At 39.7% G+C, this 12813-nt stretch overlaps 1 long non-coding RNA gene across 1 annotated transcript; it reads right to left on the bottom strand.

The window, feature by feature from the left end:
- Positions 1-3438: 3438 nt before the first annotated feature.
- On the bottom strand, positions 3439-10270 carry LOC145436990 (uncharacterized). The gene is made up of 6 exons (XR_013914524.1): positions 9101-10270; positions 6754-6865; positions 6232-6411; positions 5812-6024; positions 4506-4593; positions 3439-3580 (listed from the first exon to the last, which is right to left on the bottom strand). It is a non-coding gene; the product is annotated as an uncharacterized LOC145436990 (long non-coding RNA).
- Positions 10271-12813: the final 2543 nt, after the last annotated feature.

The following is a 12813-nucleotide window of genomic DNA, read 5'->3' on the forward strand; positions in this document are numbered from 1 at the left end:
CTCAAAATTAGACAAATTTGGTCTCAAATTTAAGAAATGAGGATGATTTGGTCTCATTTTACCACCCACTCACCAGAAATGCTATTTTCGACTCAGACAACCATATATATATTGATCTGAATAGTACACGTGAGTAGTAAGTGGCATGTACCTTGATAACTATATCTAGTGAATACCTTGTAAACTTAGTACAGGATCATCTCAACACTGCAATTTCTGGTCTCTCTCATCCTTCCCCTCCTCCGCTCAGACCCCTAACATTGAAAGGCATGCCCCCAAGGCACTGCTACCATTTTCGATCAATTTCTGGCTTACTTTTAAGACATAAAGTACTTGGTAAGACTAATTGGTCTTTAAGACATTTTTTCATAAAAAGTCACTTTAAGATAATAAGATAAAAAATGTCTTATTTTTTTTTGTAGTGTAGCCTATGTAGCCTACCTGTTACGTGTCAATGAAAATATAGTTCTACATCACATTTCAGTTAATTTGGTTTTTTATGACCATTGGCCACCCATTTCTCGACTCCTCTTCGTTTTACGATCATGACAAGCCAGTGTTCCCAATTACACCAATAAGTGTTTCGTGTGAACATGTCAAAATAAATTGTTTTTACTCCTTGGGGTTAGGGTTGGGGGATATCATGGTTTTGGAGATGGGTTAGGGTCAAGGTCGGGATATGGGTATCCCAAGATTTAGAGTTGGAGATGACGGATATCAGGGTTGAGTTGAGAGTATCATCTCCCTCACCCCAACCCAAATCTTTGGATACCCTAACTTTGACCCTAATCCACCTGCCCTAATATCCCCCGCCTCCAACCGTGATACCCCCCTCCAAAGCTCATATACCCCTCTTCCGCAACTCTAATATCCCTCTCACCCAACCCTAATCTTGGGTCACCCTTATTCCAACGTTAACTGGTTATATTATCTAGGAATATGTGTTAGGCTTAATTTCAATGTAATGATTAGGACAATTTTTTTTACCTAAACATGGAAGATTTTGAATTATCGGTACGGTAAAAAATCAAAATTTTGACATTTTTGACCTCGCGTATGCAAATTACCGTAGGCCTAGGTGTTTTCCCCCATAATGTTAGAATTGTACTACTTATCTTCTCTCTGGTTGGAACTGTCTGTCCTTATGAAGTATAGTTTGGCCTGAAAAAACCTCTTATAACTCGAAAACTTTTTTAATGAAATCTGGCCTTATGAAGAATTCCAGTAGTTACAGTATGGTATAAATAATTAAAATTAGTTGTAGTATAACGAAAGATACTTAACCACATTCTCAGGCAGAAAGTGTCTGTCTTTATTAAGTAGCTGGCCCAGAATGAAGAAAAAACATGCAACAGCAGCAGTTGTTGTCTGACAACACTGAACACTGCGTTCATTGTTGGTGACATGCCGTGTTGCTTCATTCTGACAATGGTGTCTATATCACAATGTTTCATCATGTGCTTCTTGATATAAAAACCATGCAATGCCCAAGAAGTCTTGCTTCAGTAAGGATGTTGCGGTGCGTTTAGCATAACACCATGTCAACCTATTTGTTTCATTTGAATGTTTATGATTCACAATGAGCAGACAATGGACCGTCTACAACGGTAGGCCTATAAAGTGGGCTACAAGCTGTAAAATGTCAAATGATAAGTTCACCGAGAGTGCACAATCGACGATCCAAAGAAATGCACGTTGCTAAAAAATTTTCACATAGTAAAAAATTTTGACACTTTTTGACCTAACGCTACAATTTTGACAAAATTTTCACTTCTTCTGACATGTAAAAAAAAATCGCCCTAGTAATTATCATGAACACGGTTTCCATGTAATCGTAATCAGAACTAATTGTCATCATATTAGATTTCATCCGATTTTTACACACTACCCATGTAGTTATTTGACGGTCAATCACCTACTATTTTTAAGTAGGCCTAGTTCTAGTTCCAGTATCGCATTTTGAAAATCCAGTAGTTTATACAAAATGGATTGCATTGATATAGTGATCGTCTGTTCAGCATTGCATCCCGGGCTGTGTTAAATCATCTGTTGGCTGTATGTTTGACATGTCTGACTTAACCTTTATGATACTGGCTTTGACTGGTGCTTAATTACTTTGATACAACAACTACACTGTAAAAAATAAAGGTGTCCATAGACATGTTTACACCTGGTACCTCTTAATACATGTCCGTCATGTAAATCCGTACGACAGGTTTAGTTCCACCTGTTGCCTAACATGTTTCTGCCCGTCATGTAATCTCGAAAACACGTCTGACCTGACTTCAATTGACCTTTCACCTCGGACCGACTGGCACAAAATCTGTAGCCAGGATATGAATTAAAACAAGCAATTCAGTGTTGGATCAAATGATGGTATATTGAGAACAAATGCATCAAACAAGAAAAATTCTGAAATGGCGAGAGTTTCGGATAATACGTAATGAAATAAGAATACTATAACGGCTAAAAATATTTACATGTCATGGCGCAATTCATTTACTACTAACAGCCACAGTACCGAACGTTAAGAAGTTTTGGAACTTATGCAATGAAAGAAGAGTTATATACAACAAAGGCTGAAAATATTGGCCTGTCATCAATGAATTAATTTACTACGAAAAGCCACAGTGTGAGCCGCAGAGTGCCTAACGTTAAGAAGTTTTGGAACTTATGCAATGAATGAAGAATTATTACAACAACGGCTAAAAATATTGGCCCGTCATCAATGAATTAATTTTCTACAAAAAGCCACAGTGTAAGCCGCAGAGTGCCTAACGTTAAGAAGTTTTGGAACTCATGCAATGAAAGAAAAATTCTTACAACAACGGCTAAAAATATTGGCCCCTCATAAATTAATTAATTTACTACAAAAAGCCACAGTGTAAGCCGCAGAGAGCCTAACGTCAAGATGTTTTGGAATTTATACAATGAAAGAAGAATTGTTACAACAACAGCTAAAAATATTGATCCGTCATCAATGAATTAATTTACTACAAAAAGCCACAGTGTAAGCCGCCTAGTACCTAATGTTTTGAAGTTTTGGACATATGTAATGAAACCAGAATTATAATAACGGCTAAAATCATTGACCCGTCCTCACAAAATTAATCAAATTAAATTACAATGAACAGCCACAGCCAGCCACACCTAACTATATCGGCTTGAAACATTGACCGGTCCTCGATTAATTAAGTTATTACAAATTGTCACAGTGAAAGGCGCCGAGTACCTAATGCAATGACACAAGAATTATAACGGCTAAAAATATTGACCTGTCCTTGGTGAATTATTCGAATTAATTTACTACGAACAGCCAAAGTCTACCTAACGTTACAAAGTTTCGAGACAGCCGCAGTGTACTTAACGTTCGGAAGTTTCGAAGGAGAGTTCGTGACGACGGACCATGAATTAGAGGCTGATGGAGCGAACTTGATGTTGAACAGCCAGTATATTGCCAGTATTATGGCCATAGCATGATGGAAGCTTCTGACCCCTTTGATAACTTTGCCAGAGAAGAGAACTTTCCATTCATTCAGGATCGTATTGTACCTGATCGTCGGATATAATTCTATGGCTCCTGATAAATAAAAATGATATTAGCTTAGTACTATCGATGTCGTCTGAGATTAAGAATTGAGTTGAGTATGAGGCCTAATAATAGGGTTACCATGCGTCCTCTTTCAATAGGATTTGTCCTCTTTCTTGACTTTTTTAAAAATGTCCTCGGAGGACGCCCTTTTGTCCCCTTTTTTGAAAATTTAGGTCTCATTTAGAGCGAAATGCGAGTGATATGCCGTAAATTAGCACAGAAGTTACTATATGGCGGGTATTTCGGAGTGAAAAATGGTGATTGGAGCTCTGAGCAAAAAGTTGACCTTTTTTAAAATTTTTCCAGTCAACCGGTCACAAAGTGGGCAAAATTCACCGATTTTTGAGAATTCTTCTCCGGTTTTGCAAGTCTCAAATTTCTGAAAAAGTGTCCTCTTTTTAGATTTCCAAAATATGGTAAGCCTACCTAATAAGTCATTACCGCGCGAGTTGGGGTCATGCAAAGAGGTAAGAAAACGATCGTACGTGATGGTGCTTTCAAGGATATCGAGCGAGCATAATGGTACCCAGAGTGGAATGATTTTAGCATCAGTCGTAACACTGCAACTTTCTAAGTGAAATAGGAGGGGCCAATATTGGTTTCACATCATCTTCTTTGATTGGACGCCATATACTAGTGACAATTTCACCATGGTGTCCTACAGTAGCATGGACACGGGAAAATCTCGTTACTCACTGATATTGGATTACATCATTCTTTCGACTTACAGTGACCTGTCGAGATACCAATTTTTATCGAATACAGTGTTAATACAGCAATACAGTGTTAATAGTGCCATAAATTGCCTTTTTTGTATGATGCGAATGATGTAGCCTGATGGCAGTGAGCCATGCGATTTGCTTGTGTCCACAACACAGTGACATAATGCTTTCACATACACCAAACAACTTACTTTGTCAACAAACAGGAAGCTGCCATAGTTGTCATTGTAGAATTGAAGATCGTTAGGATCCCGACCATCCACCCCAGTTCTTGACGGCCTGAACGAGAAGTGTCAGAAATCAATGCCAATGTACGTTTTGACGCGACTGCGACGTCGTAAAGTAAATCAGCGACTTTGAAACCTTGCGCGGGCCCCTCTAACGTTGATAAAGATTTTCAGTCATCCGACAGGAGGTAACACGGTTGGGCAATGGTTAAAACATGACATATATTACTACGCAGCAAATTCGATGACAATTATGTTACGACAAGCAAGTGTGCAGTCATGTCCTGCAAGGAGTTGCAGGTCGCCTTTGTATAATTCTGGGCTCATTTGACAAGGAATATTCCAAGCTTGGACATATGAATATCAAGGTTGCAGCGAGGCTGCGTACATCGCGTTGTGCAAAGGTTTCACCGCTGACAATATTTCTGCGAGTACTAATAAATATTATAATAAATTTCTAGAATCGCCTTGCAGCCCGAGGGATGGTCGCCCTTATATCTAAGGAAGAAATGTCTACGTCTGGAAGTATGTGCGATTAAAAAATTCAAGAAAACTAAAATCTGCCCAAAAAGAATTTAAAAAATATCTTTAGGTCACCGACGAGTTTTATACATTTTGAAAACTGACTTCACCTTTTGCTAACCCATGGTAATAATTAGGGCCATTCAAAGCCATATTTCGTTCTATGCAACAGCACGTCGTGAAATCAATTTCAACACAAAACCGTATCCCTTTGAGCTATATTAAAGCTATGAAGTCACATTTTCCTGATTAGGTCATAAAGCTCAAAATTTACATTAAGAAGCGATTGGACAAAAACGAGGTTTAACAAATAATGGAGCTGCAAATACAAGATATTTCACCAGCGCTTTATGCATCCCTGCAGAAGTGGCAACCCACATCAGCGTCTGTGGAGCTCTCAGTTTCCTTACCAAAGTCATTTTACGTCCGAATCGTAACTTCAAAGACTTTAACATTTCACACTACTACTGTACTGCAGCAGTGATTTAGAATAAAAAAATGGACGTGTATAACTGTTGTTGCATAGGTTTTACTCTTTAGTTCCGTCAGTGCCGATATTTGCATGTAAAAATACACCATTCTCACATAAATTCATATTTTCAAAAAAATAAGGTCATATTATTGATTTTCTAAGGTCATATAAAAATGGCCCTAGTTATAATATATATGTCATTTGTTGTGTCATGAAAAATGATTGCCCATGTCACAAATGCCGAGGGATTGTGCCGTCAGTAACACTGCTTTATACCTACGGTACCCAATGCGCATCGATCAAGATCGGGTAAATCTCCAGCAGACTGTGTTGACATCCCATTCAGAATGGCCTCGCGACGCGATTCGAATGTTCTTTTCATCCTATCCAGAATCGTTTCCTTGTGAGGTATTCTCCACTTGCCTTTTATCGCGTTTTGATGTATCTCGATGCTGCGCTCGTCGTATGTGTAGAGTATACATGTTGACTCTGTAGGACAAAATAGATCCTAATCAAAACATGACCGGTTATCGGTGCAAGGTTTACTTCTTGCCAATGTTCCTTCTAAGCTGCTCGCATGCGCACAGACACGAGAAAAATTAGACGTAACATTGTCTGCTGGCGTTATCAGTATCATATCAAAATATTCATATTGAGGATATCTAGATGAAGAAAGCATGATACTAAAATGCTCACATTGCATGTTGAGACTCGAGAATTCTTGCAGCGTTGACTAGATTTTTCCACAAGCTGCAGAGATTTCCATTTGTCGCAGCGTCCATGCTTCTGCTATTTCAAGTTCAAGACGAGAACTTCTTTTTCATGGTGTCTTCGCCATTCCCTCAACTTGTTGCAGAGCTTATCTTTCCATGATCCCTGCAATGTGGCATAGTTGAAGAAAGGTTTGGATCAAGTTTGGACCAACTTCTGACATGTCTGTCACCAACATTGAAAAATTGGAATGTAATGCAGCCTCTGCTGTATGATATTACACATTGATATTAATCGTCAATAACTGGTGCGTGCATACGTCGTAGGACTAGCCTATTGCATGAACGTGGTAGGGGGATTGTCATTATCAGTGACTTGATCCCAACACTGCTTTATACCTACCCAATGCGCATCGATCAACATCGGCTAAATCTCGAATAGACTTTGTGTTGATATCCCATTCAAAATGGCCTCATGACACGATTCGAATGTTTTTTTCATCCTAACCTGAATCTTTTCTTGTCACGTATAGTCTTTTCACCCACTCGACACTTATTGCTTTTTGCTATACCTCGATGCAGCGCTCGTCTCCTGGAGAATATACCGATGCAGGTTGACTCTGTAATAAATATCTTCATCAAAGCCCAGCGAATTATCACCTTGCCGGTAATATTGAGTCAGTTTATTGCAGAAATATTAAAAGTTTATTTCAGGCCCAACTATTTCATAAGAACAGACAGTTCCTACCAGAAATGAAGATAAACAGTAGCCTAAAATTCTAAGGTAATGGGGAGGAAACAGGCAATTTACATATACAAGATCACAATTTCATCAAAATTAAGATTTTCAGGGTGAAAAATGTCAAAATTGTCAGAATGTCAGATTTTATCGGTCAAAATTTTCGGTTTTTAGATAAAATAAAATCACTCATATCAACATATTTAATTCGGGAAACAAAAAAGTACTACCGTAATTTTCCAAGTATAGTACGCCCCCATGTATAATACGCACCCCTAAAATAGCATGCAAATTCTGGGAAAAAGCCTGTACCCATGTATAGTACGCACCCTGCATTTCAGTACATGAATAGTTCCGATTTCGTATACGATGTCATTCTATTTTGCGATGTCACTCTTGAACAATCATTACATAACGATCGCTAATCAAGTAATCATCATACAATTAGCGGGATTGTCTTTAAACGATAGTAGATAGCAGTTAAAGCCTGCGAAGCGGGCGGCGCGATAGTTCGGGCTAGCGACACGACACCTTGAGCACGAGGAGACCTTTTACAGATGCGATTGCTAATAATTATACAAATAACGGTATTGTCTCGAAACGATAGTAGATAGCAGCCAAAGACTGCGAGGATGCGGGGAGTTAGTTTAGGCCAACGAACCGACATCCAACATCTTGCTCACGATGCCTATTATAGATGCGATTGCGCCTAGGCTAACGGTTATGTCATGCGCAACAGGTCTGTTGGAGATGCGACTGATTACGCAAGCGTTTATATCTTGCGCACATGGCCTCTTGTGTATGTATAAATTGCGTATGCGATTGTTCGGGCCTGTCGTTGACGCGATGAATTGGCGAAAATTGCAGCGCGCGAGTGTCTGTTAGTGACCTAATTTCGCTTGCGTTCAAACAGCAAACCAACTCAGCAGGAGATCGCATGCTTTTGCACACGACTCTCGTTAATTGGATACACGCTTCCCACTAATTACTACGCGCGATGGCTGAAAGTGACGAGCGATTGGAAACAAACATAAGAATGAGTATAAGTGTGATTTCAAGTTTTTTATCAAGAGAGATTTCTTCCAAGCGTGTTGTTCCCATGTAAAATACGCACCACCCGATTTTAGGGCAAAAAATCGTGAAAATTTTGCGCATTATACATGGAAAATTACGGTAACCTATGGTGGATTAGTAATCTATATAGACCATGAATGGCCAACCTTTTCGGCTGAAGGGCCACATGCAATTGACGAACGAGTGCGCGGTCCACTAGCCACGCCAAGCGGGTAAAATTTTCGAAGTTTTTAAATGAACAAGGTCAATAATATTATTACTGGAGTATTGCGGGTCTATTGTATACCACCCGCTAGGCTCAGATTGCAAGGACACGACTATTCGGCGTCTGGCCACATCGATAACGAAGATCTCCAATAATATGCGACAGTCATTTTGTGCCTGCATTTCACCATTGACGATCTTTATGCGAGCGCAAACGCGAAAAGACTTTCTCCCGTAATTGCGAATACAGTTAGACTCAATCGGATAAATTGGGCGTTTTTTTTTTTCGTTTTCAGTAGCGGGTAGGCTATCCAAGCAAGAAATCGTGCGACAATTACACACGCAAAGCGTGAAGAAAAATTTCGCTGCTATTCTAGTTTATTGTAATGTACGACAGTTTACTGAAAATGTGACTGGACCCTGGATCTGCCAATGCGTCAGAACTGATATTTTAGTCATCAACATCCCAAGTGTCGCAGTCAGAATTGTAATTTTTTGTTGGCAATGCAAGTTTGCAATCTGAGCAATTCATTTTCGATAATATAACAGGAAATTAGCTAACGGGTCACGCAAAACCCTCTCGCTGGCCACCCCTGATATATACAGGCCAATGCGATAATTTCGGAGCCGGAGCAGCAGCTGGAGCAGGAGCAGTTTCAATTTGCGGCTGCTCTAAAGCCCTGCATATAACACGGCGTGATTTTGACTAAAAATCTATATTCGTTTCTATTACAGATATCGAACAAGACAAGATAATTTTAGTACAGTATGATCACCATGATCATCGCTTTACGATGATAATTATGTTGTCATGCATAGAATATAATTACTCACTTACATCTTCAAAACCAGTCATATTTTCCCATATCTTTGGCAGACAATTCATAAAAATCGCCGTTCCATTCAAGCGATTTGTCGTAATATTCCGTAGTGAATTTTCTGTCCTAGATGGTACTACGAACTACACATCTCACAACATCATAAATCTCAGGTAGGTGATCAACTGTGATCACCTTTCTAATATTACCATGGATTATCAGCATTTTAATATTTAATAGCACTAGAGTAATAAATCGCTAACCAGTCTGATGAATCTGAAAAATAGAACGCCATGTTGAAAATTACGCAATTTTAATTACTGGTACTTTTCTTTATCGGCATATAGTTCCCTAATAAACTTTGAAACATATTCTATGATGCAGTCTAATGTAGCCATCTCACCATCAATGTTCCCTCTAAGCTGCGCCCGTGCGCAAATGCACAGGGCTAACACGGTCTCTGTGCACAGAAAATGTAAGTTGTGCACAAAAAATCCAATATGATGACCTTTTTTTTAGTCTTTACGCACTGTTGTCCAAGGGTCTGCGCAGTGAGTTTGTGAGTGTGCTGCTTTGAGCAGACTCGTCAAAAATTAGAGGAACATTGCTCACCATATTGTAATTTACCGATACAGTATACCAGTAAATTATGGAGTCTCTGGTATAATATTTCACCAGGTTGTAAAACACAAAGGAAACCGGTTTCTGTCAGCCTCACACTGAATAACAGTGTAAATATCGGCCAAAGCCTGTCTTGAGGATACCACAAATGTGACAGTGCCCGTCAAAATCTTCATAGAGAAATATTGGACCACCTTGATCCTGATTGACAACATGGATTCTCTTTTGCCGTGTTTGTCACATAATTTTACAGAGCAAACTTGTCCTTCCATATCTTGCATTCGACAAAATGCAACATATTGGCTGGGTATACACATCCTCCCAATATGTTAACTGGCTCAACTTTCTTGGGTTCATCATTTACATAGTTAGGCGAAGACATTCCCAACATGATATACTGTAATCGACTGGTTACCGTATGCACTCTGAAGCTATGGTAAGTGCTGAACGTCATCGGTGGATTGCTGTCTCCACACGGTACCATACTACAGGTGAATGCGGTACACCAACGATGCACATAACGTACATGATTTAGCAAGACTTTCCCGGATGAAAACTGACCACAAACGCATCTTTTAACTGGGCAAGCCCAATCCATAACAGTCAGTCAGCGTTGACAATAAATTCTGTTCTCAGTGCGGTTGGCTTGCTGGCGGCTTCCCGGCAATACAAGATTCTCAACCAATCATGGCGCATACTGAAATCACGTGTGCCGTGAACTTATTCAACCAATAACAACGGATACTAAAATCTTGTGAGCCGTAAACTAATAGATTACAGCCATTTTTCAACCAATCACGACGGATACTGAAATCGTGTAAGGTGTGAACTAATAAATTACGACGAATACTCACATGTTTTATAATAGATAGCTAACCTATAAGGATAGATTCGCCACAGCTATCGTCACGCTTGCTTGCTCAGCAATATGAACGTTACATAATTTCATATCCCATAGCTTCAGACCCGAGCGCTCAAATTAGATATAGTTGATTTCATTTGAAAGCAACATTCTGAAAATATACATTAAAATTTCAATAGAGCAATGGAATTACCCCGAAGTAGCCTTCAAAATCTGAAAATCAGCATTGTTCCAAACAATCGCAGCGACGCAGCACAATGGCCGTAACGGTGTCCGGTCAATACCGAGAAAACCATTACCGAGAATGCCATTACAGAGAATGGACACAACCGAGAATGGACATTACCGAGAAAGGACACCACAGAGAATGGACATTACCGAGAATGGACACCACCGAGAATGGACATTACCGAGAATGCAACATATGCAATGCATGCATGCTATGCATATGAGCAGGTCGTGTGTTTGCATCAGGGCGTTGCCACATTCGGTATCGATGCTCAGGTATTAATTTCTCGACAAAATCAGTCCCAGTAAGCTATATTCTTGACATTGGCCATTCTCGGTAATGCCCATTCTCGGTGGTGTCCATTCTCGGTAATGACTATTCTCGGTATTTTCAATTCTCGGTAATGTCCATTCTCGGTATTGGCATTCTCGGTAATGTCCATTCTCGGTAATGGTTTTCTCGGTATTGGTATAGAACCGGCCCTAACGCGTGGTTGCGAATGTTCGGAACAATGCCGAATTTCATACTTTGGGGTGTATTTCGAAGGCGTTCCATTGCCCTGATTAGATTTTAATGCATATTTTCGGAATCAGTGCGACAGTAGCTTTCAAATCAGAGCAACGTTATTCCAAACTGAAACGCAACATGTTTTTTACATAACATGTTACGTTTCAGTTTTGAACTTGATTAATTGGAAAACACGTCGCGTTTTCGGTTTTAAACTTGATTATTTCGAAAACACGTCGGCGTTTTTTGTTAATAAAGGTGTTTTTGGAAAAAACATGCAAAAAACACGTTGAATACACGGTATATTTTTTACAGTGTAATTTAGTAGCCTGTGATTCACACAGCACCCTATTGCTTTTTTATGCAGATGCCGGGTTTGGAATTGCAGGTGTGGTTTAAAGTGGTGGTTTTGTTTGATCTCGAATTACCTGTGGTCTAGGCCAGACTTGGACAAATTGTTTTTTCCAGTTGCCTAGTTAGCCTAATGCCGACAAGATAGCGTAATGGTTAAGCGTCCGGCTTCTTGATCGGTAGGTCGTGGGTTTGATTCCCGGCCGGGTCAGACCAAAGTCCTGATTAGTAACACTGGTATCCATGGCTTCCCTGCTTGGCGCTCACGCATTACTGGGATAGCATGGAGGGGTGGTGCATGACTTGGAAAGCCGTAAAAGCTATATCTGCACTTCCTTGTCCAGCGGCATATGCACATCATACACTCATGGTATGCATATGCGCAGATCGTGTGTATGTGTATCATAGGCTTACCATATTTTGGAAATCAAAAAAGAGGACACTTTTTCAGAAATTTGCAACTTGCAAAACCGGAGTGAAATTCTTAAAGACTGGTTAATTTTTCCCACTTTGTGATCGGTTGACTAAAAAAAAAAGGTCATCTTTTCCGCTCAGAGCTCAAAATACCCTTTTTTTTCTCCACATTGCCAGGTGGATGACTAAAAAAAAAAAAGGTCATCTTTTCGCTCAGAGCTAAAATCACCGTTTTTCACTCCGAAATACCCGCCGGAGCTTCACTTCTGTGCTAATATGCGGCATATCACTCGCAATTTGCTCTAAATCTGCCTAAATTTTCAAAAAAGAGGACAAAATCTCAAAAAAGAGGACAATGGGCGTCCTCCGAGGACACTTTCAAAAAAGTCAAAAAAGAGGACAAATCCTCTTAAAAGAGGACGTATGGTAAGCCTAGTGTATCATGAGTCGGTGTATATGCCGCAAAAACATCAAGGACAAAAAATAAACTACGTCCTCCTAATCAGAGCGAAATACCGATAATCTAATTTTAATAAAATTTCTGGTTGCACTTAATATTTGCACAAGGCAGATAGATGAAGGCTGCAAGCTAATTGAGTTATATTTGAACTATAACTTGGTGTGTGTGTGTCCGTGACGGTCCAAAGGGGGTCCGCAAAGACAAAAAGGTTGAGAACCAATGCCCTGGAGAGTCTCTTCGTAGGTAGAATTGATACAGACTCAACTTGATTGTTGTTGCATTACTTTGT

This window comes from Botryllus schlosseri, chromosome 4 (assembly GCF_051294905.1).
Source record: "Botryllus schlosseri isolate E-star chromosome 4, Bs_hap1, whole genome shotgun sequence".
Taxonomy (NCBI): Eukaryota; Metazoa; Chordata; class Ascidiacea; order Stolidobranchia; family Styelidae; genus Botryllus; species Botryllus schlosseri.